General features: G+C 42.1%; 1 non-coding gene and 1 pseudogene across 1 annotated transcript; one reads left to right on the top strand and one right to left on the bottom strand.

Moving 5' to 3' along the window:
- The first annotated feature begins 469 nt into the window (after positions 1-469).
- LOC131817161 (U6 spliceosomal RNA) lies at positions 470-576 on the top strand. Its single transcript, XR_009348369.1, has one exon. It is a non-coding gene; the product is annotated as a U6 spliceosomal RNA (small nuclear RNA).
- A 25,790-nt stretch (positions 577-26,366) lies between these two features.
- On the bottom strand, positions 26,367-26,485 carry LOC131817179 (U6 spliceosomal RNA; annotated as a pseudogene).
- Positions 26,486-27,859: the final 1,374 nt, after the last annotated feature.

Genomic DNA, 27,859 nt, shown 5'->3' with positions numbered 1-27,859 from the left:
CTTCTGTAAAAACACAATATTGGATTTTTTAAAAGATTATTTAATTATTTATTTCACTGAGAGAGATGACAAGCAGGCAGAGAGGCAGGCAGAGAGAGAAGAGGTAGCAGCTTCCTGCTGAGCAGAGAGCCTGATGCAGGGCTCGATCCCAGGACCCTGGGATCATGACCTGAGCCGAAGGCAGTAGCTTAACCCTCTGAGCCAACCAGGCGCCCCTAACATTGGATTTTTGATACGAATTGAATTTACACAATGTTAATTCTTACCATTCATAAATATGAGCTATCTTTCCATTTGTGTCTCCTTCAATTTCTTTATCAATGTCATAGTTTATGGGGTACAGATCTTTCATCTTCTTAGTTAAATCTTTTCCTAAGTATTTTATTAGTTTTGATGCTAGTGTGAATTAGATTGTTCTCTTTATTTTTTCAGACAGTTCATCATTAGAGTGTTAAAATGCTCCTGTCTTGTGCTTACTTTGGCAGCACATATACTAAAATTGGAATGATGCAGAGAAGATTAGCTTGATCACTGAACAAGGATGACATGAAAAACTGGGAAGCATTCCATATTAAAAAAAAAAACCGAAACAAAACAAAATTCTTGTGTTTTATATATTGATCTTGTATTTGGCAGCTTTACAAAATTTGTTAATTCAAAATTTTTTGTGAATTTTTTAGGATTCTTTTACATGTAAGTTCATGTTATCCAAAAAGAGAAAATTTTACTTCTTCCTTTTTTTTTTTTTTTTTTTAGTCTTTTATTTCTTTGTGTTCCTTTTTTCTCTGGCTAGGACATCCAGTACTATGTCAAATGAGAGTAGTGAAAGTGGACACATTTGTCTTTTTTCTGATCTTTAAGGGGAAAACTTTCAAACTTTTTTGATTGAATATGAGATTTGCAATATGTGTTTTTTCTTTAATGGATTTTTTAAATTATTTTTTTAAATTTTTTATAAACATATAATGTGTAATTATCCCTAGGGGTACAGGTCTGTGAATCACCAGGTTTACACATTTCACAGCACTCACCATCACTCACCATAGCACCTGCCCTCCCCAATGTCCATACCCCCACCATCCTCTCCCAACACACCTCCCCCCAGCAACCCTCAGTCTGTTTTGTGAGATTCAGTCTTTTATGCTTTGTCTCCCTCCCAATCCCATCTTCTTTTATTTTTCTTTTCGTACGCCCGAAACCGCCTATGTTGCATCTCCACTTCATCATATCAGGGAGATCATATGATAGTTGTCTTTCTGAGATTGATTTATTTCGCCAAGCATAATACCCTCTAGTTCCATCCACGTCATCACAAATAGCAGGATTTCATTTCTTTTGATGGCTGCATAGTATCCCATTGTACATATATACCACATCTTTTTATTGATTCATCTGTTGAAGGACATTTAGGTTCCTTCCATAGTTTAACTATTGTGGACATTGCTGCTATAAACATTTGGGTGCATGTGCCCCTTCAGAATGCCACGTTTGTATCTTTAGGGTATATACCCAGTACTACAATCACTGGGTCATAGGCTAGTTCTATTTTCAGCTTTTTGAGGCACCTCCACGCTGTTTTCCAGAGTGGTTTCACCAGCTTGCATTCCCACGTACAGTGTAGGAGGGTTGCCCTTTCTCCACATCCTCGCCAGCATCTGTCATTGACTGACTTGTTCATTTTAGCCATTCTGAAAGGTGTGAGGTGGTATCTCATTCTGGTTTTGATTTGTATTTCCCTGATGCCGAGTGATGTGGAGCATTTTTTCATGTGTCTGTTGGCCATTTGGATGAATTCTTTGCAGAAATGTCTGTTCATGTCCTCTGCCCATTTCTTCATTGGATTATTTGTTCTTAGGGTGTTGAGTTTGATAAGCTCTTTATAGATTTTGGATAGATACTGGCCCTTTATCTGGTATGTCATTTGCAAATATCTTCTCCCAGATAACTTCTGACAGTCATCTTTTGGCTTTGTTAACTGTTTCCTTTGCTGTGCAAAAGCTTTTTGATCTGATGAAATCCCAATAGTTCATTCTTGCCCTTGCTTCCCTTGCCTTTGGTGATGTTCCTAGGCAGAAGTTGCTGCTGCTGAGGTCAAAGAGGTTGCTACCTGTTCTCTCCTCAAGGATTTTGATGGATTCCTTTCTCACATTATGCTTCTTCATCCATTTCCAGTCTATTTTCATGTATGGTGTAAGGAAATGGTCCAACTTCATGTTTCTGCATGTGGCTGTTCAATTTTCCCAACACCATTTGTTGAAGAGGCTGTCTCTTTTCCATAGGACATTCCTTCCTGCTTTGTTGAAGACTAGTTGACCATAGAGTTGAGGGTGTATTTCTGGGCTCTCTATTCTGTTCCATTGATCTATGTCTGTTTTGGGGACAGTTCCCTACTATCTTGATGATGACAACTTTGTAATAGAGCTTGAAGTCTGGAATTGTGATGCCAACAACTTTGGCTTTCTTTTTCAATATTCCTCGGGCTATTCGAGATATTTTCTGGTTCCATATATATTTTAGGATGATTTGTCCCATTTCTTTGAAAAAAACGGATGGGATTTTTGATAGGGATTGCATTAAATGTGTAGATTGCTTTAGGTAGCATAGACATTTTCACAATATTTGTTCTTCCAATACAGGAGCATGGAACATTTTTCCATTTCTTTGTGTCTTCTTCAATTTCTTTCATGAGTACTTTAGAGTTTTCTGAGTATAGATTCTTTTTCTCTTTGATTAGGTTTATTCCTAGGTATCTTAGGGTTTTGAGTGCAATTGTAAATGGGATTCACTCCTTAATTTCTATTTCTTCAGTCTTGTTGGTATAAAAAAATGCAACCAATTTCTGTTCATTGATTTATATCCTGACACTTTACAGAATTCCTATGCAATTTATAGCAGATTTGGAGTGAAGTCCTTTAAGCTTTCCACATACAGTGGCATATCGTCTGCAAACAGGGATAGTTTGACTTCTCTTTTGCCAATTTGGCAAAGTTTGGATGCCTTTAATTTCTTTTTGTTGTCTGATTGCTGAGGCTAGGACTTCTAGTACGATGTTGAATAGCAGTGGTGATAACGGACATCCCTGCCGTGTTCCTGACCTCAGCGGAAAAGTATTCAGTTTTTCTCCATTGAGAATGATATTTGCAGTGGGGTTTTCATAGATGGCTTTGATAATATTGATAATATGTGCCCTCTATCCCTACACTTTGAAGAGTTTTAATCAGGAAGGGACACTGCACATTGCCAAATGCTTTTTCAGCATCTATGGAGAGTATCATATGGTTCTTGTTCTTTCTTTTATTGATGTGTTGTATCACATTGATTGATTTGCAGATGTTAAACCAACCTTGTAGCCCTGGAATAAATCCCACTTGGTCGTGGTGAGTAATCCTTTTAATGTACTGTTGAATCTTATTGGCTAGTATTTTGGTGAGAATTTTTGCATCCGTGTTCATCAAGGATATTGGTCTGTAGTTCTCTTTTTTGATGGGATCCTTGTCTGGTTTTGGGATGAAGGTGATGCTGGCCTCAGAAAAAAAAGAGTTTGGAAGTTTTCCTTCCATTTCTCTTTTTTTGGAACAGTATCAGGAGAATAGGAATGAATTCTTCTTTAAATGTTTGGTAGGATTCCCCTGGGAAGCCATATGGCCCGGGGCTTTTGTTTGTTTGGAGATTTTTGATGACTGTTTCAATCTCCATACTGGTTATGGGTCTGTTCAGGTTTTCTATTTCTTCCTGGTTCAGTTGTGGTAGTTTATATGTCTCTAGGAATGTATCCATTTCTTCCCGATTGTTGAATTTGTTGGCGTAGAGTTGCTCATAGCATGTTCTTATAATTGTTTGTATTTCTTTGCTGTTGGTTGTGATCTCTCCTCTTTCATTCATGATTTTATTTATTTGGGTCCTTTCTCTTTCTTTATCAATCTTATTAATTCTTTCAAAGAACCAGCTCCTAGTTTCGTTGATTTGTTCTATTGTTTTTTTGTTTTGTTTTGTTTGTGTGCTTTTTTGTTCGTTTCTATTTCATTGATTTATGCTCTGATCTTTATTATTCCTCTTCTCCTGCTGGGTTTAGGCTTTCTTTGTTGTTCTTTCTCTGACCCCTTTAGGTGTAGGGTTATGTTTTGTATTTGAGATCTTTCTTGTTTCTTGAGAAAGGCTCGTACAGCTTTATATTTTCCTCTCAGAACTGCCTTTGCTGTATCCCACAGATTTTGAACACTTTTGTTTTCATTATCATTTCTTTCCATGAATTTTTTCAATTCTTCTTTAATTTCCTGGTTGACCAATTCATTTTTTAGAAGGATGCTGTTTAGTCTCCATGTATTTGTTTTCTTTCCAAATTTCCTCTTGTGATTTAGTTCTAGTTTCAGAGCATTGTGGTCTGAGAATATGCAGGGGATGATCCCAATCTTTTGATAATGGTTGAGATCTGATTTATGACCCAGGATGTGGTCTATTCTGGAGAATGTTCCATGTGCACTAGAGAAGAATGTGTATTCTGTTATTTTGGGATGGAATGTGTTGAATATACCTGTGATGTCCATCTTGTCCAGTGTGTCATTTAAGGCCTTTTTCCTTGTGGATCTGTTGCTTGGATGATCTGTCCATTTCAATGAGGGGAGTGTTAAATTCCCCTACTATTATTTTATTGTTGTCGATGTGTTTCTTTGATTTTGTTATTAATTGGTTTATATAGTTGGCTGCTCCCATGTTAAGGACATAGATATTTAAAATTGTTAGGTCTTCTTGTTGGACAGACCCTTTGAGTATGATATAGCGTCCTTCCTCATCTCTTATTATAGTCTTTGGCTTAAAATCTAATTGATCTGATATAAGGATTGCCACCCCAGCTTTCTTCTGATGTCCATTAGCATGGTAAATTGTTTTCCACCCCCTCTCTTTAAATCTGGGGGTGTCTTCGGATCTATGATGAGTTTCTTGGGCAGCATATTGACGGGTTTTGCTTTTTATCCATTATGATACCCTGTGTCTTTAGATTGGTGCATTTAGGCCATTTACATTCAGGGTAACTATTGAGAGATATGAATTTAGTGGCATTGTATTGCCTATAATGTGACTGTTACTGTATATTGTTTCTGTTCCTTTCTGATCTACTACTTCTAGGCTTTCTCTTTGCTTAGAGGACTCCTTTCAATATTTCCTGGAGAGTTGGTTTGGTGTTTGCAAATTCTTTCAGCTTTTGTTTGTCCTGGTAGCTTTTTAATCTCTCCTTCTATTTTCAATGATAGCCTAGCTGGATATAGTATTCTTGGCTGCATGTTTTTCTCCCTTAACACTCTGAATATATCATGCCAGTTCTTTCTGGCCTGCCAGGTCTCTGTGGATAAGTCTGCTGCCAGTCAAATGTTTTTACTGTTGTACAATACAGACTTCTTTTCCCAGGCTGCTTTCAGGATTTTCTCTTTGTTGTTAACAGTTGTAAATTTTACTATCAGGTTGCGGGGTGTGGACCTATTTTTATTGATTTTGAGGGTCATTCTTTGCATCTCCTGGATTTTGATGTTTGTTCCCTTTGCCATATTAGGGAAATTCTCTACAAAAATTCTCTCCAATATACCTTCTGCTCCCCTCTCTCTTTCTTCTTCTTCTGGGATCCCAATTATTCTAATGCTGTGTCGTCTTATAGTTTCACTTATCTCTCAAATTCTCTCCTCATGGCCCAGTATTTGTTTGTCTCTCTTTTGCTCAGCTTCTTTATTCTCCATAATTTGGTCTTCTATATCACTAATTCTTTTGCCTCATTTATCCTAGCAGTAAGAACTTCCATTTTTTATTGCACCTCATTAATAGCTCTTTTGATTTCAACTTGGTTAGATTTTAGTTCTTTTATTTCTCCAGAAAGGGCTTTTATCTCTCTGGAGAGGGTTTCTCTAATATCTTCCATGCCTTTTTCGAGCCCAGCTAGAACCTTGAGAGTTGTCATTCTGAACTCTAGTTCTGTCATATTACCAATGTCTGTTTTGATTAGGTCCCTTGCTTTTGGTTCTGCCTCTTGTTCTTCTTCTTGTGGTGAGTTTTTCCACCTTGTCATTTTGAGCAGATAAGAATATACAAAGGAGCAATAAAATGCTAAAAGGGTGGTTAAGACCCCAGGAAAATGTGCTTTAACCAAATCAGAAGAGACCCCTAGTTGTGGGAGAATGAAAGGGGATAAAAATGAAGTTCAAGGGGAAAATGGGTTTAAAAAAAAAAACAAGGAAAAAATATTAAAAAAGAAAAAATATATATATACTAGACTTGTGACTAGAACAGGGTCACTCACTTAATTTGGGGAGTATTTTGGTCTCTTAGAAGAAACTACCTCCCAAGATTTTAAAGGATGAAAAACATATAAGGGTAGGCACAATGAAGGGATGGAATAAACCTATAAAAATGAGGAAAAAAGGGACGCCTGGGTGGCTCAGTTGGTTCAGCAGCTACCTTCGGCTCAGGTCATGATCTCAGCATCCTGGGATCGAGTCCCACATCGGGCTCCTTGCTCGGCAGGGCGCCTGCTTCTCCCTCTGCCTCTGCCTGCCATTCTGTCTGCCTGTGCTCACTCTCTCCCACCCTCTCTCTGATAAATAAATAAAATCTTTAAAAAAATGAGAAATAAATTTAATTTCTAAAAATAAGTTGATAAAGCAAGTTGGTTGGGACAGTAAAGAAAAATAAACTGGAGAGAATCTGCTCAGTCTGGACACTAGAACTATCTTGGAGATAGATTTAGGGTATATTTTTTTCTATTAGGAGAAGTTATACCCCAAATTTTTTAAAAGAAAAAACCCTATGTGTAAAAAAATATATAGTTAGGTACAATGGAGGATAAAATATGACTATAATAATGAAGGTTCAAAATAGATGATTATTTTTTGTAAGGTATTTTAAAAATAAACTAGTTAAAAATCATTAAAAGAGGAAAGGGTAAAAGTTAAAAAAATTAGCAGAAGAAAAAAGAAAAAAAGATATAACTGCAAGACTAATGAATCATTGGGAGAAAGCCATGAATTCCTTGTTTTGCTTTCTCCTCCTCTGGAATTCCACTGTTCTCCTTACTAAGTGAAGTTGATCTTGGCTGGGTTTCTTGTTGGTCTTCTGGCAAGGGGCCTGTTGTATTGATTCTCAAGTGTCTTTGCCCGAGATGGATTTGTTCTGCCCTTACCTGGGGTAAGGCTAAGTAATCCGAGAGCTTTTGTTCCCTGAAGGCTTTCCGTAGAGTTCTGGGTGATGGAATGATAATGGCGGTCTCACAATCCTGCCCAGAGGAGTGGAGAGCTCAAGGCCCCGCTCCTCAGTGCACCCTTAGAGAAAAGTGCTTAATCACTCCCATCTTCACAGCCTCTGGCCATGCTTGAAGAAAAGCGCTCTGTCACTCGTACTTGGAGAAAAGTCCTTGGTCATTCTCATCTCCCTGGCCTCTGGCCATGCTTGGAGAAAAGAGCTCAATTACTCCCGTCTCCCTGGCCCTTGGCCGTGCTCCAAGCTCATCCTGCCTATGCCTGCTTCAAAGTAACCCTGGGTTGAGAGCTCACTCCTCAGCTTTGTCTCTGTAGCCGGCTTCCCCACTCTAATACCTGTGAGTTCTGTGACACTCAGATACCCCTGGTCCTTCTGTGACCCTGAGGGACCTGGGACTATGCTGAGCCCACTTGGGCTTCACTCTGGTTTAGCCTCTGGGGTGATATCCCTCAGTGGATCAAACTTTTAAAAAGTCCTGATTTTGTGCTCCGTTGCTCCCCCGCTTGCCAGGAGCTGCACCCCCCCCCCCCCCGCGGTCTACCTTCCTGTTCTTCGGGTTCACTTTTCTGCCGGCTCTACCTTTCAGAAAGTGATCAATTTTCTGTTTCTAGAATTGTTGCTCTCCTTCTCTTTGATCTCCCATTGGATTTGTAGGTGTTTGCAATGGTTAGATAAGCTATCTAGCTGATCTCCTTGTACCTGATGTCGTCTCAGCCTGCTACTTCTCCGCCATCTTGAATCCTTCCACGGAATATGTGGTTTTTATTATGTTGATGTGTATTCTTTCTGTACCCAGTTTGGTGAGTATTTTTATTATGAAAGGGTGTTAAATTTTGTCAAATGCCTTTTCTGCATATATTGAGTTGATCATATGAGTTTTTATTGATCATTCTATTAATATAATGCAACACATTTACTGATATGTGCTGGTGAATTCAGTTTTGTAGCATTTTGTAGAGAATTTTTACATTTTTATTTATCAGGAATATTATCCAGTAGTTCTTTTTGTTGCTGCTTTGTTTTTTTGTTTGTTTGTTTGTTTTTGTTTTGTTTTGTTTTGCGTTTGTAGTGCTCCTGTCTGGTTTTGATATCAAGATAATGCTGGCCTGTAAAATGTGCCTCGGAGTATTTCAACCTCTTCAACTCTTTGGGAAGGGTTTAAAAAGTATTTGTATTATTTTGCCTTAAAATATTTGGTAGAATTCACTGTGGAAATCATCTGATTCTGGACTTTTATTTGTTAGAAGGTTTTTATTACGGATTCAATCTCCTTACCACTTATTGGTCTGTTCACATTTTTTATGTCCTTATGATTCAGTCTTGATTGGTTGTATGTGCCTAGGAATTTGTCCATTTCCTCTAGGCTTTTGATTCGCTGGCATTTAACTGTCTTTTATCCTTTATATTTCTGTGGTATCTGTTATAATGTCTCCTTTTTCATTTCTGATTTTATTGAGTCTTCTCTCTTTTTTCTGAGTTAGTCTAGCTGTCTTTTTTTTAAATTTTATTTTTTATAAACATATATTTTTATCCCCAGGGGTACAGGTTGTGAATCACCAGGTTTACACACTTCACAGCACTCACCAAAGCACATACCCTCCCCAATGTCCATAATCCCACCCCCTTATCTCAAACCCCTTTCCCCCAGAAACCCTCAGTTTGTTTTGTGAGATTAAGAGTCACTTATGGTTTGTCTCCCTCCCAATCCCATCCTGTTTCATTTACTCTTCTCCTACCCACGTAAGCCCCCCTGTTGCATCACCACTTCCTCATATCAGGGAGATCATATGATAGTTGTCTTTCTCTGCTTGACTTATTTCACTAAGCATGATACGCTCTAGTTCCATCCATGTTGTCGTGAATGGCAAGAGATTTCATTTCTTTTGATGGCTGCATAGTATTCCATTGTGTATATATACCACACCTTATTGATCCATTCATCTGTTGATGGACATCTAGGTTCTTTCCATAGTTTGGCTCTTGTGGACATTGCTGCTATAAACATTCGGGTGCACGTGCCCCTTTGGATCACGACGTTAGTATCTTTAGGGTAAATACCCTGTAGTGCAATTGCTGGGTCATAGGGCAATTCTATTTTCAACATTTTGAGGAACGTCCATGCTGTTTTTCAGAGACGTTGCACCAGCTTGCATTCCCACCAATAGTGGAGGAGGGTTCCCCTTTCTCTGCATCCTCGCCAGCATCTGTCATTTCCTGACTTGTTGATTTTAGCCATTCTGACTGGTGTGAGGTGATATCTCATTGTGGTTTTGATTTGTATTTCCCTGATGCCGAGTGATATGGAGCACTTTTTCATGTGTCTGTTGGCCATCTGGATGTCTTCTTTGCAGAAATGTCTGTTCATGTCCTCTGCCCATTTCTTGATTGGATTATTTGTTCTTTGGGTGTTGAGTTTGCTAAGTTCTTTATAGATTCTGGACACTAGTCCTTTATCTGATATGTCATTTGCAAATATCTTCTCCCATTCTGTCAGTTGTCTTTTGATTTTGTTAACTGTTTCCTTTGCTGTGCAAAAGTTTTTGATCTTGATGAAATCCCAATAGTTCATTTTTGCCCTTGCTTCCCTTGCCTTTGGCGTTGTTCCTAGGAAGATGTTGCTGCGGCTGAGGTCGAAGAGGTTGCTGCCTGTCTTCTCAATGATTTTCATGGATTCCTTTTACACACTGAGTTCCTTCACCCATTTTGAGTCTATTTTTGTGTGTGCTGTAAGGAAATGGTCCAATTTCATTTTTCTGCATGTGGCTTTCCAATTTTCCCAGCACCATTTATTGAAGAGGCAGTTTTTTTTCCATTGGACATTCTTTCCTGCTTTGTCGAAAAGTAGAGTTGAGGGTCTATTTCTGGGCTCTCTATTCTGTTCCATTGATCTATGTGTCTGTTTATGTGCCAGTACCATGCTGTCTTGATGATGACAGCTTTGTAATAGAGCTTGAAGTCCAGAATTGTGATGCCACCAACGTTGGCTTTCTTTTTCAATATCCCTTTGGCTATTCGAGGTCTTTTCTGGTTCCATATAAATTTTAGAATTATTTGTTCCATTTCTTTGAAAAAGATGGATGGTACTTTGATAGGAATTGCATTAAATGTGTAGATTGCTTTAGGTAGCATAGACATTTTCACAATATTTATTCTTCCAATCCAGGAGCATGGAACATTTTTCCATTTCTTTGTGTCTTCCTCAATTTCTTTCATGAGCACTTTATAATTTTTTGAGTATAGATTCTGTGTCTCTTTGGTTAGGTTTATTCCTAGGTATCTTATGGTTTTGGGTGCAATTATAAATGGGATTGACTCCTTAATTTCTCTTTCTTCTGTCTTGCTGTTGGTGTAGAGAAATGCAACTGATTTCCTTGCATTGATTTTATATCTTGACTCTTTACTGAATTCCTGTATAAGTTTTAGCAGTTTTGGAGTGGAGTCTTTTGGGTTTTCCACATATAGTATCATATCATCTGCGAAGAGTGATAATTTGACTTCTTCTTTGCCAATTTGGATGTCTTTAATTTCCTTCTGTTGTCTGATTGCTGAGGCTAGGACCGCTAGTACTATGTTGAATAGCAATGGTGATAATGGACATCCCTGCCGTGTTTCTGACCTTAGCGGAAAAGCTTTCAGTTTTTCTCCATTGAGAATGATATTTACGGTGGGTTTTTCATAGATGGCTTTGATGATATTGAGGTATGTGCCCTCTATCCCTACACTTTGAAGAGTTTTGATCAGGAAGGGATGCTGTACTTTGTCAAATGCTTTTTCAGCATCTATTGAGAGTATCATATGGTTCTTGTTCTTTCTTTTATTGATGTGTTGTATCACATTGACTGATTTGCGGATGTTGAACCAACCTTGCAGCCCTGGAATAAATCCCACTTGGTCGTGGTGAAGAATCCTTTTAATGTACTGTTGAATCCTATTGGCTAGTATTTTGTTGAGTATTTTTGCATCTGTTTTCAGCAAGGATATTGGTGTATATCTCTCTTTTTTGGTGGGATCCTTGTCTGGTTTTGGGATCAAGGTGATGCTGGCCTCATAAAATGAGTTTGGAAGTTTTCCTTCCATTTCTATTTTTTGGAACAGTTTCAGGAGAATAGGAATTAGTTCTTCTTTAAATGTTTGGTAGAATTCCCCCGGGAAGCCGTCTGTCCCTCGGCTTTTGTTTGTTTGGAGATTTTTAATGACTGTTTCAATCTTCTTACTGGTTATGGGTCTGTTCAGGCTTTCTATTTCTTCCTGGTTCAGTTGTGGTAGTTTATATGTTTCTAGGAATGCATCCATTTCTTCCAGATTGTCAAATTTTTTGCCGTAGAGTTTCTCATAGTATGTTCTTATAATAGTCTGTATTTCTTTGGTGTTAGTTGTGATCTCTCCTCTTTCATTCATGATTTTATTTATTTGGGTCCTTTCTCTTTTCTTTTTGATAAGTCAGTCCAGGGGTTTATCAATTTTATTAATTCTTTCAAAGAACCAGCTCCTACTTTCGTTGATTTGTTCTATTGTTTTTATGGTTTCTATTTCATTGATTTCTGCTCTGATCTTTATGATTTCTCTTCTCCTGCTGGGCTTAGGGTTTCTTTCTTGTTCTTTCTCCAGCTCTTTTAGGTGTAGGGTTAGGTCGTGTACCTGAGACCTTTCTTGTTTCTTGAGAAAGGCTTGTACCGCTATATATTTTCCTCTCAGGACTGCCTTTGTTGTGTCCCACAGATTTTGAACCTTTGTATTTTCATTATCATTTGTTTCCATGATTTTTTTCAATTCTTCTTTAATTTCCCGGTTGACCCATTCATTCTTTAGAAGGATGCTGTTTAGTCTCCATGTATTTGGGTTCTTTTCAAACTTCCTTTTGTGGTTGAGTTCTAGCTTTAGAGCATTGTGGTCTGAAAATATGCAGGGAATGATCCCAATCTTTTGATACCGGTTGAGTCCTGATTTAGGACCAAGGATGTGATCTATTCTGGATAGCTGTCTTTTTTTTTTTTTATTTACCATTAACAAGTTTAATTTTATTTACCATTTAAAAAAAAACTTTCTAGTTTTTTAATTCTATATTTCATTTATTTCTGCCCTAATTTTTAGTTTTTTCCTTCCTTTTGCTACTTTTAAGTTTACTTTGTTCTTTTTTATTTTTTTGAACTTTTATATTAAGTTCTTTATTTGAAATCTTTTTTTATATACATTTATAGCTATAAAATTTCCTTTTATAACTGCTTTGCTGCTTCTCATAATTTTTTGGTATATATTTTTTATTTTCCTCAAGATGTATTTTTATTCCCACTTTGTCTTCTTTTTTTGATTTTTTGTTTGTTTAAAAATGTGTATGTCTGTGTATTTGTAAATTTTCCAAATTTCCTTCTGTATTGATTTCTAGTTTCATATTATTTTGGCTGGAAATATACTTGATATGCTTTCTATATTATTGATTTTGGGGGGACTCTTGTTTTGTGGTTTAAAATGTGATCTATCCTAGAAAATTTTCCACATGTGTTTGAGAAGAATATTTATTATGATACTATTGGATGGAATATCCTGTAAATATGTTAGGTTCATTTGACATATTTCTTGTTTGTTTGTTTGTTTTGTTTGTTTGAGAGAGAGCAGGGCAGAGAGAATGAGCAAGGGGCAAGCGCAGAGACAGAGTGAGAAGACCCCCTCCTGAGCAGGGAGCCCAATGTGGGACTCTATCTCAGGACCCTGGGATCACGACCTGAGCCAAAGGCAAAGGCTTAACTGACTGAGCCACCCAGTTGTCCAGGCATAGTGTCTAAATTCACAATTTTCTTATTGATTTTCTGTCTGGATGATCTATCCATAGGTAAGAGTGGGGTATTATTGTCCCCAGATATTATTGTATTGCTATTTATTTCTCCTTTTTGTTTTGTTAGTATTTGTTTTATATATTTATGTGGCTCAATATTAGGTACATGATATTTACAATTACTGTATTGATGAATTGATGACACTTTTCTTATTGTATAATGACCTTCTTTGACTCCTGTGGTAATTTTTAGCTTATATAAACCCTATTTTGTCTGTTATAGTTATTGCCACCCTTGTTTTCTTTTGTTATCATTAGCTTGGAATATCGTTTTCCATACCTTTACTCTCTGCCCATGTGTGCCCTTAAAGCTAAAGTGATTCTTTTATATGCCACATATTGTTGGATCTTGTGTTTTTTGTTTGTTTTTTAATCTATTCTAGCCTTTCTATGTCTTCCAACTGATGATTCCATTCACTTATAGTTAAAGTAATTATGGATAGGTAAGGACTTAACTATTGCCTTTCATTCTTTTTATATTTCATGATTTATTTAAATTTTAGTTAGTATATAGTGTAATATTAGTTTCAGGAGTAGAATTTAGTAATTCACCATTTACATATGCTCATCAATGCTCATCACAAGTGACCTCCTAATAATTATTACTGGCTTATCCCATACCCCTGCCCATCTCCCCTCCAGAAACAGTTTGTTACTTATAGTTAAGTGTACTATGGTTTGCCTTCCCCTCCCTTTTTTAATTTTTTTTTCTTTCCCCAGTGTTTATCTGTTTTGTTTCTCTTTTGTAGATGCTCTGCTCTTTATTTCCTGTCTTGTTGTCTTTGTTTGTAATCTGATGACTTTTTGTGGCAGTATGTTTTAACTTCTTTATCAAAATCTTTTGTGAATCTACTAATTTTTTATATTTACCATTAAGCTTATATAAAATACGTTAGTTATAACATTCCATTTTATTTTGAAAACAACTGAACTTCAATAGTTTACAGAAAATTTATACTTCTCCTATAACAACAGGTTATTGATGTTTTTACATTTTAGATCATTTTTATATTGTATTTTCAATAACAAATGATTGCAGTTATAGTTATTTTTAATAGGCTTGTTTTTTTAACTTTTAATCTAGACTACTAAATGATTTATATATCACCATTACAATATTAGAGAATCTGGTTTTGACTATACATTTACCTTTCGCAATAAATAAGGAGCCATCCATGCATCCATGTTGCCATCTTGATGACATCACCATCCCCAAAGCTTCAGTAAGTGTTACTTTATCTTTTTTTTTTTAAGATTCTGTTTATTTGACAGAGAGAGAGATAGAGAGAGCTCAAGTTCGCAGAGTGGCAGGCAGAGGAAGATCGAGAGGCAGGCTTATTACCCAGCAGTGAGCCCGATGCAGGTCTTAATCCCAGGACCCTGGGATCATGACCTGAGCCAAATGCAGCTGCTTAACTGATTGAGTCACCCAGGGAGCCCTAAATTTTACTTTAGTTAATATATGACTATTTTTTATTTCTACTAATAGACATATCAATTTTATTGCTTTTAATATTAAGGTCTTCTCCTTCGCATTATCAATTTTATAAGTGTTGTTTACATTTGTGGTGGTAAGTATGTAATTCATGTATGTGGTGGTATGTACGTAATTCAAATATGAATTTTAAACTCTAGATCATATGCTCCATTGTGGCAGATATTTGTCTTATTCATCCCACCCACAAAAAATTAGTACTAAATAGGTCTTTGTTGATTGGCTGAATGAATTAAGTGTTCTGACACTAGCATAGCTGACCAAACCAGAGATAAAGGAGAAAATATAATGATTGTCAAATGGGTGAACCTGAGATAAAAAGACACTTTTAGCTTCGTCAGTTTGATATACACTCCGGATAACATTCCAACTTTGCATGGATTTTTGGAAAGCAAACAACTCCTCTCCTAAATAATAAATTTATTAATTGCCTTCCTTATGAGTCCTGACAGCAGTCAGCTTTGTGGGTTTCGGATTCCATTCCAAGAGGTTGAATGTCTGTTTGATTTATGTAATAGGCAACAGTGTCATGAGGAAAGACTTGTAGGATAAAATTTCTTAAAGATGGGAACACAGATAGCTGCCTATGGACTGTGAGGTGGGTGTTAATGAAAATGCATTGAGCAGTAAGGGAAGGGCAGCTCACAACCATAGGAAAGGTGCCCTGTGTTTTTGTTTTGTTTTGTTTTGTTTTACAAACAGATACCATTTCCCCTCCCCATGGAAATTTTCAAATTTACTTTGCTCTAACAACCACAAATACTTAGGACATTAGGAACACAAGATGGGCATTAAAGGATAAAAATAAACAAAAATTTAAGTAAATGTTAAGTGTTTATCATTATTTCAGCCATGTTTTTCTATGCTTAACTGCTCAAAGAAATTACACATGTTTCTAAATATTATACCGGGCTGTTAAACTAATGCAAAGGGTTTTATGGAATTTTCTATAACACCATCTCGATTTTCTACATTGGCTGTCGCTCCTGAAAATTCTCAGTTTATAAATGTGCATATATTTACTATAATAATATTCACTGGTTATTCATCTGGTTATTTACGCTGCCACATCTTGGAGGAAGAAGGCCTCTGACTGCCTGTTTCTCCAGGGAGCTCTTTCTGTGAGTTCCGGGTATTGCGCCTGGTGGCAAACCCAAGTCTGCCCTAGGGACAGGTGTCCAAGGAGATGCTGGCCCCTTGGGACCAGAGGCACAGGACAGGCCTGCCTTCTGCCCAGACTCCTTCCTCAGAGAGGATCACGAGCGCCCTCATGGCTCCTTAGCCGCTCGTGTCTCCTCAGCCGCCAGGCTTCATTTTATCCCCACAGGGAGCGGGTGACACTTGTCTTGCCACCTGCCTGCTGTTCCTGCCATGGCAGGCTCTCCTGCTTCACCACCGTTTCCCAACAGCAAAGCCAACAGCTCCTTCACTTCTCCCAGGGCGGCGTGCGGCGTCTTATGCAGACATGCTCCTGAGGAGCGCGGTAACAGACGTGTCCCTTTCATTAAGGCTGTTTCGACAGGTGCTCTCTCAGGCAGAGGGGGATGCACGGGCAAAGAGGATTTTGCTCAATGCGGGTTTATTACACCGTGCTGTGGAGACTAGCTAAGGCAAGCAGCAGCAGCATCCCACAGACCCGACTCTGATTTCCCAAAGAATGCTGTGCTTTCCCAGAGGGGATGCTCGGGCAAAGAGGCTTTCGCTCTATGCAGGTTTCTCCCACTCTGCTGCGAATACTAGGCTAAGGCAAGGAGCAAGAGCAGCCCACAGAACCGACTCTGATTTCCCAGCGACTGATATGCTTTTGTAGTGGTTTTCAGCTTGGCGTGAAACGCACTTCGCTGCCGCTTCCTCAACAAGGCTTTGGGCGTTCGCTCGGTCCCGTCAGGGAAGAAGAGCTGTGGGAGAGCTGGTGCCTCTTGGGCTTTGTTTTCCCGGGCTCCATGTTAGCACTTCGGTTCACACTGCCTAGCTGAACTAAGACAGAGTCACAACCCTGCAGAATCGTGCGCGCCCTAGGATGGCACTCTAAGCCCACTACCATCTCCTGGCATAGGCAAAGCTTGGCTTTTTGCTCTGGCGTGCACGCAGACTCGGGGACCAAGCCAGTGCCTTCCCCACAGGAGAGGAGAGGCGTCACGATCCCTGCCCACCGCCCGCGCACTGGGATGGGGAGCTGTGGGGGACGGTCCCCAATCCTTGCCTGGACACCCCGTGCCTTCGCGAACGCTTCCACATCCTGGAGGAAGACGGAATATGACTGCCAGTTCTTTCAGGGAGCTGTTTCTGCGAGTTCAGGGTAGGCGCCTGGTGGCAAGCCCATGTCTCCACCAGAGACAGGTGGCCAAAGCTGCTGTCTCCTTGGGCCCAGAGGCTCAGGACAGGCATGCTTTCTGCCCAGACTCCTTCCTCAGAGTGGAGCCCTTTCCCCTGCCCTAATCTTCCTCTCGTGTCTCCTTAGCAGCCAGGATTCCGTCGCTCTGCAGTGACAGACGTGTCCCTTTCCTTAAGGCTCTTTCCACAGGTGTAACCATGCTTCTCTCTCAGGCAGAGGGGATGCCCAAGCAAAGAGGATTTCGCTCCATGCGGGTTTATTACACTGTGCTGTGGAGACTAGCTCAGGCAAGCAGCAGAAGCATCCCACAGACCCGACTCTGTTTTCCCAAAGAATGATGTGCTTTCCCAGAGGGGATGCCCGGGCAAAGAAGCTTTCACTCTATGAGGGTTTCTCCCGCCATGCTGCGAATACTAGGATAAGGCAAGCAGCAACAGCAGCTCACATAACCAACTCTGCTTTCCCAGTGACTGCTAAGCTTTCGCAGAGATTTTCAGCTTGGTGCGAACCGCACTTCGCTGCTGCTTCCTCAGCAAGGCTTTGGGCGTCCGCTCTGTCGCCTCAGGGAAGAGAAGCCGTGGGAGAGCTGGTGCCTCTTGGGCCTTGCTTTCCCGGGTTCCATGTTCACGCCCTGGATTAACCCAACCAGGCCGAAGTAAGCAGACACAGCCACAAACCTGCAGCCGCGTGCGTGGCCTAGGATGGCAATCTATGCACACTACCATCTCCCAGTGTAGGCAACTCTTGGCCTTTTGCACTGGCCCTCAGGCGGACTCGTGGACAAGGCCAGTGCCTTCCACACAGGAGAGGAGAGGCGACAGGATCCCTGAACACCGCCCGTGCACTAGATTGGGGAGCTTTGGGGGATTGTCGCCACTCCTTCCCCGGCACACACCCTGCCACCGACAACGATGTCACATCTTGGAGGACGATGGCATCTGACTGCCCTTTTCTCCAAGGAGCTGTTTCTGCGAATTCAGGGTATGATGCCTGGTAGCAAGCCCAAGTCTGCCCTACGGACTGTTGTCCAAGGAGATGCTGTGCCCTTGGGACCAGAGGCACAGGACAGGCCTGCCTTCTGTCCAGACTCCTTCCTCAGAGGGGAGCACGCGCCCCAACCCTAGTCGTCCCCTCATATCTCCTTAGCAGCCAGGCTTCCATCTCTCCACACAGGGAGCGGGTGACACTTGTCTTGCCACCAGCCTGCTGTACTTGCCACGGCAGGCTATCCTGCTTCTCGAGCGTTTTCCGACCCCAAGGCCAACGGCTCCTCTTCTCCGGGGGCAGCGTGCTGCGCCTACCCCAGACGTGCTCCATGGTAGGGCGGGGAAAGACATGTCCCTTTCCTTAAGGCCCTTTCAGATGTGCAAACACGTTTCTCTCTCAGGCAGAGGGGATGCTAGGGCAAAGAGAATTTCGCTCCATGCGGGTATCTTCCACCGTGCTGCAGGGACTAGCTCAGGCAAGCAGCAGCAGCATCCCCAAACCCAACTCTGATTTCCCAACGAATGCTGTGCTTTCCCAGAGGAGATGACCGGGCAAAGAGCCTTAAGACTGGGTTCAGGCAACCAGCAGCAGCAGCCCACAGTACCGACTCTGATTTCTCAGCGAATGTTGTGCTTTCAGAGAGGCTTTGGCCTTGGAGCGAACTGCACTTCACCACTGCTTCCTCAGCAAGGCTTCGTTCGCGTCAGGGAAGAAGAGATGCCTGAGAGCTGGTGCCTCTTGGGCCTTGCTTTCCCGGGCTCCAAGTTCGCGCCAGGGGTTCACCTTGCTAGGCCGAACTAAGCAGACAGTCACAACCCTGCAGCAGCATGCGTGGCCTAGCATGGCACTCTATGCCTATTACCATCTCCTGGGGTAGGTAAGGCTTTGTCTATTGTTCCGGCGCTCAAGCAGACATGGGGTCTAGGCCAGTGCCTTCACCACAGGAGAGAGGAGGCGACAGGATCCTTGCACACGGCTCGTAAACTTGGATGGGGAACTGTGGGGGACAGTCTCCACTCCTTCCCCGGCACACACCCTGCCACCCACATCGCTGCCACATCTAGGTGGAAGATGGCATCTGACTGCTCGTTTCTCCATGGGGTTGTTTCTGCGAGTTGCGGGTATGGCACCTGGGGGCAAGCCCAAGTCTGCCCTTGGGACAGGTGGCCAAGGAGATGCTCTCCCCTTGGAAACAGAGGCATAGGACAGGCCTGCGTTCTGCCCAGAATCCTTCCTCAGAGGGGAGCACGCGCCCCTGCCCTAGTCATCCCCTCATGTCTCCTTAGCAGCCAGGCTTCCATCTCTCCGCACAAGGAGCGGGGGACACTTGTCTTGCCACAGGCTTGCTGTTCGGGCCACGGCAGGCTATCTTGCTTCCCGAGCGTTTCCTGAACCCAAGGCTAACGGCTCCTTCTCTTCTCCAGGGGCGGCGTGCTGCGCCTTCCCAACACTTGCTCCTGGGGAGCGCGGTGACAGACGTGTGCAACCACGCCTCTCTCTCAGGCAGAAGGGATGCCAGGGCAAAGGGTATTTCGCTCCATGCGGGTATCATCCACCGTGCTGCGGAGACTAGCTCAGGCAAGCAGCAGCAGCATCTGCAAACCCAACTCAGATTTCCCAACGAATGCTGTGCTTTCCAAGGGCAGATGACAAGGCAAAGAGGCTTTCGCTGTATGCGGGTTTCTCCCACCGCGAGACAGGGCTCAGGCAAGCAGCAGCAGCCCGCAGAACATTTCTCAGCGAATTCTGTGCTTTCGCAGAGGTTTTGGCTTGGAGCGAACAGCACTTCGCTGCTGCTTCCTCAGCAAGGCTTCAGTCGCGTCAGGGAAGAAGAGCTGCGGGAGAGCTGCTGCCTCTTGGGCCTTTTTTCCTGGGCTCCATGTTCGCGTCCTGGGTTCACCCTGCCAGGCCGAACTAAGCAGACACAGCCACAACCCTGCAGTAGCATGAGGAGCCTAGGATGGCACCCTATACACACTACCATCTCCCGGTGTAGGCATCGCTTGGCCTTTTACTCAGGCGCTCAGGCGGACTCGTGGACTAGCCCAGTGCTTTCCCCACAGGAAAGGAGAGGAGACAAGATCCCTGCACACCGCCCGTGCACTGAATAGGGAGCTTTGGGGGACTGTCCCCACCCCTTCCCCTTAAACCCCGTGCCTCCTCCAAGCTTCCACATCCTGGAGGAAGATGGCGTCTGACTCCCCGTTATTTCAGGGAGCTATTTCTGCGAGTTCAGCGTAGGCGCCTTGTGGCTAGCGCATGTCTGCCCCAGGGACAGGTGGCCAAAGAGCTGCTGTCTCCTTGTGCCCAGAGGCTCAGGACAGGCATGCTTTCTGCCCAAACTCCTTCCTAAGAGTGGAGCACGTGCCCTGCCCTACTCATCCCCTCCTCTCTCCGTAGCAGCCAGGCTTCCGTCTCTCTGCACAGGGATCGTGTGACACTTGTATTGCCACCGGCCGCTGTGCCTTCCAGGGCCGGCTCTCCTGCTTCGCAACCGTTTCCAGACCAGAAGGCCAACGGCTCCTGCTCTTCTCCCTGGGCAGCGTGCTGCACCTTCCACAGACATGCTCCTGGGGAGCGCAGTGAAAGACGTGTCCCTTTCCTTAAGGCTCTTTCCACAGGCGCAACCGCGCTTCTCTCTCAGGCAGAGGGGTGCTAGGGCAAAGAGGATTTCGCTCCATGCGAGTATCTTCAACCATTCTGCGGAGACTAGCTCAGGCATTCAGCTGCAGCATCCCACACATCCGATTCTGATTTCCCAACGAATGCGGTGCTTTAGCAGAGGAGATGCCCGGGCAAAGAGGCTTTCGCTGTATGCGGGTTTCATCCACTGCGAGACTGGGCACAGGCAGGCAGCAGAAGAGCCCGCAGAACCGACTCTGATTTCTCAGCAAATGCTGTGCTTTCGCAGACGCTTTGGCTTGAAGCGAACAGCACTTCGCCGCTGCTTCTTCAGCAAGGCTTCAGTCGCGTCAGGGAAGAAGTTCTGCGGGAGAGCTGTTACCTCTTGGGGCCTTGCTATCCCGGGCTCCAAGTTCATATCCTGGGTTCATCCTGCCAAGCTGAAATAAGCAGACACAGTCTCGACCCTGCAGCAGCGTGCGTGGTCTAGGATGGCACTCTGCTCACAATGCCATCTCTCAGCGTAGGCACGGCCGGCCCTTTTGCTCTGGCATTCAGGTGGACAGGGGACTAGGCCAGTGCCTTCCCTGTCCTTGAGGAGACGCGAGAGGATCACTGCACACCGCCCGTGCCCTGGGATGGGTAGTAATGGGTAAGTGTCCCTGTTTCCCCGGGACACCGCCTGCCTCCGCCAATGCTGCCACATCCTGGAGGAAGACGGCATCTGATTGCCCGTTCCTCCAGGAGGTGTTTCTGTGAGTTCAGGCCCGGGAGCTTGGTGGCAAGCCCACGTCTGCCCTCTGGACAGGTGGCCAAGGAGATGCTTTCCACTTGGGACCAGAGGCACAGGAAAGACCTTCTTTCTGCCCAGACTCCTTCCTCAGATTGGAGCATGTTCCCCGGCCCAATCATCCCCTCATGTCTCCTTAGCAGCCAGGCTTCGTCTCTCTGCACAGGGAGTGGGTGACACTTGTCTTGCCACCGGCCCGCTGTTCCTGCCAGGGTCGGCTGTCCAGCTTCGCGACCATTTCCCGACCACAAGGCCAATGGCTCCTTCTCTTCTCCTGGGGCAGCTTGCTGCACTTTCCCCAGAGAGGCTCCTGAGGAGTCCAGTGACAGACATGTCCCTTTCCTTAAGGCTCTTTCCACAGGCGCAACCACGGTTCTCTCTCAGGCAGTGGGGATGCCCAGGCAAAGAGGATTTCGCTCCATGCAGGTTTATTACACCGTGCTGTGGAGTCTTGCTCAGGCAAGCAGCAGCATCATCCCACAGACCCGACTCTGATTTCCCAAAGAATGCTGTGCTTTCCCAGAGGAGATGCCCAGGCAAAGAGCCGTTCGCTGTATGAGGGTTTCTCCCGCCGTGCTGCAAATACTAGGCTAAGGCAAGCAGCAACAGCAGCCCACAGAACCGACTCTGATTTCCCAGCGACTGCTATGCTTCCGCAGAGGTTTTCAGCTTGGCACGAACGGCACTTCGCTGCTGCTTCCTCAGCAAGGATTTGGGTGTTCGCTCTGTCGCATCAGGGAAGAAGAGCTGCAGGAGAGCTGGTCCCTCTTGGGCCTTGCTTTCCCAGGCTCCATGTTGGCGCTCTGGGTTCACCCTGCCAGGCCGAACTAAGCAGACACAGTCACAACCCTGCAGCAACGTGCATGGCGTAGGATGGCACTCAATGCACACTACATTCTCCCGGTGTAGGCAACGCTTGGCCTTTTGCACTGGCCCTCAGGCGGACTCGCTGACAAGGCCAGTGCCTTCCCCACAGGAGAGGAGAGGCGACAGTATCCCTGAACACCGCCCGTTCACTGGAATGGGGAGCTTTGGGGGATTGTCCCCACTCCTTCCCTGCCACCGAAAACGCTGTCACATCTTGGAGAAAGATGGCATCTGACTGCCCGTTTCTCGAGGGAGCTATTTCTGCAAGTTCCGGATATGGCGCCTGGTATCTAGCCCAAGTCGGCCCTACGGACAGGTGGTCAAGGAGATGCTGTCCCCTTGGGACCAGAGGCACAGGAAAGGCCTGTCTTCTGCCCAGACTCCTTCCTCAGAGTGGAGCATGCATCCCTGCCCTAGTCATCCCCTCATGTCTCCTTAGGAACCAGGCTTTGTCTCTCCGCACAGGGAGCAGGTGACACTTGTCTTGCCAATGGCCTGCTGTTCCTGCCACGGCAGGCTATTCTGCTTCCCGACCTTTCCCGACCACAAGGCCAATGGCTCCTTCTCTTCTCCTGGGGTGGCGTGCTGCGCCTTCCCCAGACATGCTCCTGGGGAGCGCAGTGACAGACGTGTGCACCTATGCTTCTCTCTCAGATATCAAATACACAACATAACCCTACACCTAAAGGAGATGGAGAAAGAACAACAAAGAAAGCCTAAACCCAGCAGGAGAAGAGGAATAATAAAGATCAGAGCAGAAATCAATGAAATAGAAACAAATAAACAAACAAAAACCCAACAGCAACAACAAAAAACAATAGAACAAATCAACGAAACTAGGAGCTGGTTCTTTGAAAGAATTAATAAGATTGATAAACCCCTTTCCAGACTTATCAAAAAGAAAAGAGAAAGACCCAAATAAATAAATTCATGAATGAAAGAGGAGAGATCACAACCAACAAACACCAAAGAAATACAAACAATTATAGGAACATACTATGAGCAACTCTACGCCAACAAATTCAACAATCTGGAAGAAATGGATACATTCCTAGAGACAGATAAACTACCACAACTGAACCAGGAAGAAATAGGAAACCTGAACAGACCCATAACCAGTACAGAGATTGAAACAGTCATCAAAAATCTCCAAACAAACAAAAGCCCCGGGCCAGATGCTTCCCAGGGGAATTCTACCAAACATTTACAGAAGAATTAATTCCTATTCTCACGATACTGTTCCAAAAAAATAGAAATGGAAGGAAAACTTCCAAACTCTTTTTTTCTGAGGCCAGCATCATCTTGATCCCAAAACCAGACAAGGATCCCATCAAAAAAGAGAACTACAAACCAATGTCCTTGATGAACACAGATGCGAAAATTCTCACCAAAATACTAGCCAATAGGATTCAACAGTACATTAAAAGGATTATTCACCACGACCAAGTGGGATTTATTCCAGGGCTACAAGGTTGGTTCAACATCTGCAAATCAATCAATGTGATACAACACATTAATAAAAGAAAGAACAAGAACCATATGATACTCTCCATAGATGCTGAAAAAGCATTTGGCAAAGTGCAGTGTCCCTTCCTGAATAAAACTCTTCAAAGTGTAGGGATAGAGGGCACATATTATCAATATTATCAAAGCCATCTATGAAAAACCCATTGCAAATATCATTCTCAATGGAGAAAAACTGAATACCGCTGAGGTCAGGAACACTGCAGGGATGTCCGTTATCACCACTGCTATTCAACATCGTACAAGAAGTCCTAGCCTCAGCAATCAGACAACCAAAAGAAATTAAGGGCATCCAAACTTTTCCAAGTTGGCAAAAGAGAAGTCAAACTATCCCTGTTTGCAGACGATATGACACTGTATGTGGAAAGCTTAAAGGACTCCACTCCAAATCTGCTATAACTTGTATAGGAATTCTGTAAAGTGTCAGGATATAAATCAATGAACAGAAATTGGTTGCATTTTTTTTATACCAACAAGACTGAAGAAATAGAAATTAAGGAGTGAATCCCATTTACAATTGCACCCAAAACCCTAAGATACCTAGGAATAAACCTAACCAAAGAGACAAAGAATCTATACTCAGAAAACTCTAAAGTACTCATGAAAGAAATTGAAGAAGACACAAAGAAATGGAAAAATGTTCCATGCTCCTGTATTGGAAGAACAAATATTGTGAAAATGTCTATGCTACCTAAAGCAATCTACACATTTAATGCAATCCCTATCAAAAATCCCATCCGTTTTTTTCAAAGAAATGGGACAAATCATCCTAAAATATATATGGAACCAGAAAATATCTCGAATAGCCCGAGGAATATTGAAAAAGAAAGCCAAAGTTGTTGGCATCACAATTCCAGACTTCAAGCTCTATTACAAAGTTGTCATCATCAAGATAGTAGGGAACTGTCCCCAAAACAGACATAGATCAATGGAACAGAATAGAGAGCCCAGAAATACACCCTCAACTCTATGGTCAACTAGTCTTCAACAAAGCAGGAAGGAATGTCCTATGGAAAAGAGACAGCCTCTTCAACAAATGGTGTTGGGAAAATTGAACAGCCACATGCATAAACATGAAGTTGGACCTTTTCCTTACACCATACATGAAAATAGACTGGAAATGGATGAAGAAGCATAATGTGAGAAAGGAATCCATCAAAATCCTTGAGGAGAGAACAGGTAGCAACCTCTTTGACCTCAGCAGCAGCAACTTCTGCCTAGGAACATCACCAAAGGCAAGGGAAGCAAGGGCAAGACTGAACTATTGGGATTTCATCAGATCAAAAAGCTTTTGCACAGCAAAGGAAACAGTTAACAAAGCCAAAAGATGACTGTCAGAAGTTATCTGGGAGAAGATATTTGCAAATGACATACCAGATAAAGGGCCAGTATCTATCCAAAATCTATAAAGAGCTTATCAAACTCAACACCCTAAGAACAAATAATCCAATGAAGAAATGGGCAGAGGACATGAACAGACATTTCTGCAAAGAATTCATCCAAATGGCCAACAGACACATGAAAAAATGCTCCACATCACTCGGCATCAGGGAAATACAAATCAAAACCAGAATGAGATACCACCTCACACCTTTCAGAATGGCTAAAATGAACAAGTCAGTCAATGACAGATGCTGGCGAGGATGTGGAGAAAGGGCAACCCTCCTACACTGTACGTGGGAATGCAAGCTGGTGAAACCACTCTGGAAAACAGCGTGGAGGTGCCTCAAAAAGCTGAAAATAGAACTAGCCTATGACCCAGTGATTGTAGTACTGGGTATATACCCTAAAGATACAAACGTGGCATTCTGAAGGGGCACATGCACCCAAATGTTTATAGCAGCAATGTCCACAATAGTTAAACTATGGAAAGAACCTAAATGTCCTTCAACAGATGAATCAATAAATAAGATGTGGTATATATGTTCAATGGGATACTATGCAGCCATCAAAAGAAATGAAATCCTGCTATTTGTGATGACGTGGATGGAACTAGAGGGTATTATGCTTGGCGAAATAAATCAATCTCAGAAAGACAACTATCATATGATCTCCCTGATATGATGAAGTGGAGATGCAACATAGGCGGTTTCGGGCGTACGAAAAGAAAAATAAAAGAAGATGGGATTGGGAGGGAGACAAAGCATAAAAGACTGAATCTCACAAAACAGACTGAGGGTTGCTGGGGGGAAGTGTGTTGGGAGAGGATGGTGGGGGTATGGACATTGGGGAGGGCAGGTGCTATGGTGAGTGCTGTGAAATGTGTAAACCTGGTGATTCACAGACCTGTACCCCTAGGGATAAAAACATTATATATTTATAAAAAATTTTTAAAAATAATTTAAAAAATCCATTAAAGAAAAAACACATATTGCAAGCCCAGAGGTAATCTCATATTCAATCAAAAAAGTTTGAAAGTTTTCCCCTTAAAGATCAGAAAAAAGACAAATGTGTCCACTTTCACTACTCTCATTTGACATAGTACTGGATGTCCTAGCCAGAGAAACAAGGAACACAAAGAAATAAAAGACTTAAAAAAAAGAAAAGGAAGAAGTAAAATTTTCTTTTTTTTGGATAACATGAACTTACATGTAAAAGAATCCTAAAAAATTCACAAAAAATTTTGAAAAAACAAATTTAGTAAAGCTGCCAAATACAAGATCAATATATAAAAGAGAAGAATTTTGTTTTGTTTCATTTTTTTAATAGTTTTTCATGTCATCCTTGCTCAGTGATCACGCTAATCTTCTCTGCATCATTCCAATTTGAGTATATGTGCTGCCATAAAGTAAGCACAAGACAGGAGCATTTTAACACTCTAATGATGAACTATCTGAAAAAATAAAGAAAACAATCTAATTCACACTAGCATCAAAACTAATAAAATACTTATGATAAGATTTAACTAAGACGATGAAAGATCTGTACCCCATAATCTATGACATTGATATGAAATTCAAGGAGACACAAATGGAAAGATAGCTCATATTTATGAATGGTAAGAATTAACATTGTTAAAATGTCCATACTACCGAAAACCATCTGTAAATTCAATTCCAATCAAAAATCCAATGTTAGGGGCACCTGGGTGGCTCAGTGGGTTAAGCTGCTGCCTTCAGCTCAGGACATGACCCCAGGGTCCTGGGATCGAGCCCCGCATCAGCCTCTCTGCTCAGCAGGAAGCTGCTACCTCTTATCTCTCTGCCTGCCTCTCTGCCTGCTTGCCATCTCTCTCTCTCAAATAAATAAATAAATAATCTTTTTAAAAATCCAATATTGTGTTTTTACATAAATAAGTAAAAAATCCTAAAATTTATATGAGACAAACAAATAATCAAAGCAGTTCTGAGAAAGAATGAAGAAGAGAAATTACACTTCTTGATTTGAAACTATACTACAAAGCCCCCGTGCTCAAAACAATAAAGTATACTGGCATAAAAACAGACCAATAAACAAGTAGAACAGAATTGAGAGTCCAGAAATAAATCTTTTCATACAGTCACCTAATATTTGACAGGGGCCAACATATGTAATGGGTAAAGATAGTCTGTTTCAGTAAATGATATTTAAAACTGAATAGTCACATAAATCAGCATGAAACTGGAACCTTATATCACTCATAAATCTTAACTTGAAATAGATTAAAGACTTAAATGTGATGCATGAAACTAAATTTCCTAAAGGAAAACATAGGAAAAATTTTCCTTGACATTGGTCTTGCCAATAGTTTTTTGGATACCAGACCAAAAACACAAGCAAAAAAAGCAAAAATAAATAAATGTTATTACATCAAACTAAAGTTTCTGCATTGCCAAAAAAAAGGGAATGAAAACACAATCCACAGAATGGAAGAAAATTCTTAAAAATCTTATATCTGAAAAGAGGTTAATAACCAACAGATACAAAAAGAAAAAAATATATAATTAAAAAAATAGCAAAAGGATCTCAATAGACTTTTTATTCAAAAAAGTTATATAAATGACCAACAGGAGCATTAAAAAGTGCTCAACATAAAAAACTCAGGGCAAAGTCATTATGTTGTTGTTTTTGTTTACCTCTGAAAAACACAGCAAGATATTACTACCTATTAGAATATATACTACCAAAAAATTAAAACTAACAAATTTTGGTAAATATTGGGGAAAATGGGTACCTTATGCACTGTGATAG

This window comes from Mustela lutreola, chromosome 15 (genome assembly GCF_030435805.1).
Source record: "Mustela lutreola isolate mMusLut2 chromosome 15, mMusLut2.pri, whole genome shotgun sequence".
In the NCBI taxonomy this organism is placed as follows: domain Eukaryota; kingdom Metazoa; phylum Chordata; class Mammalia; order Carnivora; family Mustelidae; genus Mustela; species Mustela lutreola.
This window is presented reverse-complemented; position numbering and strand designations above follow the sequence as displayed.